The sequence below is a fragment of the Octopus sinensis genome, linkage group LG4, assembly GCF_006345805.1.
Source record: "Octopus sinensis linkage group LG4, ASM634580v1, whole genome shotgun sequence".
NCBI classification, from domain to species: Eukaryota; Metazoa; Mollusca; class Cephalopoda; order Octopoda; family Octopodidae; genus Octopus; species Octopus sinensis.
In genome coordinates, this window is record NC_043000.1 from 3208460 (window position 1) to 3213459 (window position 5000).

A 5000-nucleotide genomic window follows, 5' to 3' on the forward strand; every position below is an offset into this window, starting at 1 on the left:
TGTGTATGTATACATATATATACGTAGTAAAAATTTAATTACATCATCTAACATTTCATTTATTTGCCCTAGAGCTGTGTGTGTAAGTATGTATGTATGTATGTATATATATAGACATACATGCATACATATATATATATATATATATATATCAGGGAGAGAACTAAATAGTTGATAGTTTCCGCTACCTGGGAGACCAAGTTAGTAGCGGAGGTGGGTGCACAGAGAGTATCACTAGAATACGAATAGCCTGGGCAAAGTTCAGAAAGCTCCTACCCCTACTGGCAACACAAAGGCCTCTCCCTCAGAGCAAAGGGTAGATTATATGATGCATGTGTGCGAACTGCCATGCTTCACGGTAATGAAACATGGGCTGTGACTGCAGAAGACATGCGTGACTTGAAAGAAATGAAGCTAGCATGATCCGCTGGATGTGTATTGTCAGTGTGCACGCAAACAGAGTTTAAGTATCCTGAGAGAAATGCTGGATATAAGAAGCATCAGATTGTGTGGGCAAGAGCGTCGCTTGCGATGGTATGTCATGTGCTGGCGGATGGATAAGAGAGAGTGTGAGAAAGTGCCACTCCAAACAGTTGAGGTACAGGGGGAGATAGAACCCAGGAGACAATGGGATGAGGTGGTCAAGCATGACCTCAAGCATTGGGCCTCACTGAGGCAATGGCGAAGGACCGAGATCTCTGGAATATGCTGTGACTACAAAGACCCGGGCTGCTTTCTGCAGCAATTCCACATACCCCCTACCCATTCTAAGTACCCCCCTACCCATTCTAAGTACCCCCTACCATTCTAAGTACCCCTGATCCCCAAAGTCCCCGATCCCAAAGTACCCGGATCCCCAAAATACCCAATCCCCAAGTACCCGGACCTCGTGCCCCTGCCGCTGACATTTAAAAGCTCGAATCCGATCGTGACGATGCCGGACCCTCCGGCCCGTGCAGGTGGCACGTAAAAAGCACCCAATCCACTCACGAGTGGTTGGCGTTAGGAAGGGCATCCCGCCGTAGAACTCTGCCAGATTCAGACTGTAGCCTGGAGCGGCCCTGGCTTCCCAGACCCGTCAAACGTCCAACCCGTGCTGCGCGGAAAGCGGACGTTAAACGATGATGATGTTGATGATGATGATATGTATGTATATGATGTGTGCATATATATATATATACATGCATACATTTATATATATATATATACATGCATACATACATACATACATATATATATATATATACATACACATACATGGATAGGTAAATGCATATATATATGTGGGTATATATACAGACATACATGCACACACACACACTAACCTTTACTCACAAATACACAATGTATGTGTGTGTGCAGGCACATTGGCCTGTGTGCATGTGCACATGTGTGTGTGTAGAATATGCCAGATATATTTCAGAAAAGCATAATATATTCCATAATCTGGGTCTGTTTATATGAGTATTTCTGTATTGCTTGATAATCTGATAAACATTAAAGGTTGTAGTGGTGCCTTGTTGCACACAAATGGTACCAGTGAAATACTGTATGATGAAAACAACACCTTACTCACCGCCAAAAAAAAAATACATATTAATGATAATTATAATAACAATAAAACCATTATCAAACTCTAAAGAAATAAATATAAAATTTTCCTTTTTTAAAAAATGTAAAATGCAAAACTAGTAAAAGCTAACAAATTAAGATCATTTATATTTCTATGAAAGGAAATAATTATCGTAACACTGGAAATATTCAGATCATATTTATTTTTTGATGAAATAAAATTAGTAGAATTTCATTTTTTTTTTTTGAATGTGTGTGTATGTGTACGTGTTTCTTCTTAGTAAACTCTCTTTAGATATATAGAAATAGATATCTTTATTCTCTTGTGAATCAAAAACCAAATTTATGAAAGAATGGAATTCATTTTTTTTTTCTGAAATCGTATTTTGTTGTTATATTTTTAATTATATATACATATATATATTTATTTTTTGTTGTCTTTTTGGAGGTGCAGGTTTGGGGGAGGGATGGGTAAATTATGGAGGTGTTTAGCCAAAAATAAACCTGGCCAGGATGGGAAAGGGCAAAGACAGAATTGAATCATAGAAAGTAGAATTCAAAATGTCCTACACCTCTTTTTTGCTACCTTGGCCTTGGCAAACCTCAATTAAGATAGTAGATTGATAATTAATGATGATGTGTTAATGACAATAATAATAATAAAATCAGAGGATTTTGTCACCAACTTCCGCCTTCCAAACCAAAGCAATAACTAAAGCATGTCATCTTTTCTTTGAGGACGGGTATGGGCGGGTACAATGGTTTTTTTTTTCTATGTAAATAAAATATCTATTGTAATCACAGGAATTATCAGTAGTAGTAGTAATAATGGTAGTAGTAGTAGTAGTAGTAGTTGTTGTGGCTGGTAGAATCAATAGAGTGGCGGACAGGTGAACTGTGACTAAAATACCTTGTGGTATTTATTTATCTTTATATTCTGAGTTTTAAAATTTTTTTTTTGCTTTTTATCCCCTCCCACTGCATGGTGGTGATTAAATAGGTACCACTCATATAATGGGATTGATTTTATAGATTATACATCCCCTACAAATTTCAGGCCTTGCACCAATTTAAGAACTATAATGGTTATCGATATTATTATTATTATTATTATTACTAGTAGTAATAATAGCAGTAGTAATTCTTAATAATATTAGTAGTAACAGGAGTTATAACGTAAATCATAATGGCAGCAGCAATAGTTTTCATAGTAGTAGTTGTGGTTATAGTAGCACAATGGCTGTGGTGGTGCTGGTGGTGATGGTCATGTTACCAGCAAACAGAACTAACATTTATAAAAAATAAAAAAGTCTTTTTTTTTCTTTCTTTATAACAATGTTATGATAATCATAATTAAATGCTCATTTCTCTTTGTCTTTCTGTTCATTTCTCCTGCCCTCTCCCCCTCTATCCCTGTCTCTTTCTCTCTCTTCCTCTTTCTCTTTTCTGACTCTCTCTATTTCTAGCTCCTGACTTTTTCTCTGTCTGTCTGTCTGTCTCTCTCTCTCTCTACTTATTTACATTCACTTCAGCAATATTTCAGAAAACATTTTACAGAGTATGTAGTTTAAATGCCAATTGTAGTTAGTATAGAAAGTAGTATCAGTACATATATATATACATATATATATATACATTACAATAACATACATTTCATACATATATACATCATACATATATATATATGCATGTGTGCATGTATATTTATATATATATATATATATATATATATATATATATATATATATATATACATATATATATGTACTGATGGATGTATATAGTCAATAACAAACAGCAGTGTTTTCAAAAATTGTCTTGTATTTTTTCTACTCGATTAGATCCATTTTGGAAGATTTCTTCTCTGCAATGCTCATAGAGTTACACACATTTATGAGCAGACGTACATACATGCATACATACAAACACACAATCTGCATATATATATATATATATATATATGTCAGCATGTATACATGCATACACCTACACATACATATAATTATTGAGTGCTGTGAAGTGGCAAGGAAGATATATTTGAAACATTTTGATGTATATATTCTATAACTATTTTATCTTGAATTTGGTATCTGATACGACAATAAAATTCAGTCTTCATTATCCACAATCAACATCACAGACACATATACACACATTTATGCAACACACAAACACACATACATATTTATATATATGTATGTGTATATATATATATATACATATATATATATATATATATATATACACACACACACATATATATATATATATATAGAGACACACAGGCATACATATCTATATTTGCATATATGTTTCAAGTGACAAACTGTTGATGTGATTTCCTTAAAACAATTCCTGCTAACGATACTTATGAAACATCATTCTAACACATGGTGAACAATGATATCCTTTGTCAGATCAACAAAGGACTTTCTTTAGATGGAAATTTCATTAAAAGAATGGATTAAATGAACACATACCTGTGTTTGTGTTTGCATGTGTGTTTGTGTGCTTGTATACATATATACATATATATATATATACATATATATATATACATATATATATATACATATATATACATACATATATATATATATATATATATATATATATACTATAATAGATGTATGCGTATAAATATATGTACCTATATACATGTAAACATACATACACATACACACACACACATATATGTGTGTATAGTGTGTATGAATGTATGTATGCATGCATATATATATACACATACACACACATATATATATACATATATAGCATATATATATATACATATATATATATATATACATATATATATATAATATATATATATATATATATATATATATATATATCTGATAAATAATATATATATATATATATATATATATATATTATATATATTATATATTAGATATATAATATATATACTATATATATATATATATATATGATGTAAGATACCTGAGAGTTTCTTGATCTCATAGCAACAAAGAGTTCTTCAAAAATTATGCTGAAAGAGTTCCTTAATGTTTTGACAAAAAAAAAAAACTTTGCCAAAACTCACACATGAAGTTGCTATGAAGTTATTTTTTATTTTTAAATTTTTTTTTATTTAATGTTTTAGCCATAATGTTGTATGCTAATGTACAGACATTTTTTTATTTATTTATATATTTTTTTTCCAATTCTTACTGAAGTCAACCTACTGCTGTACTGTAACAATGTATGATTGCTAGTTATTGCACCCTCTTTCACGATTGATTTTAGTCTTTTGACAACGTTCTTTCCTAAAGCATTCTTTCCCTTCTTCTTAAAAAAATAAATGATATCCATACATGAGATCCTCCCTACCAATGTAGTCTATATTTATTGGAATCAATCAGACCCTTTTTTTTTTTTTGATCTGCCAATGAATTTCCAATAAT

The 5000-nt window shown here is 31.9% G+C and overlaps 1 long non-coding RNA gene across 1 annotated transcript in view; it reads left to right on the plus strand.

Moving 5' to 3' along the window:
- The window catches only part of LOC118762850, a 26074-nt gene extending 21970 nt beyond the window's left edge, over positions 1 to 4104 (plus strand). Inside the window, exon 3 of the long non-coding RNA XR_004998594.1 lies at positions 3848 to 4104. This is a non-coding gene — a long non-coding RNA (uncharacterized LOC118762850). The remainder of the gene's footprint in view (positions 1 to 3847) is intronic.
- The last annotated feature ends 896 nt before the right edge of the window (positions 4105 to 5000 follow it).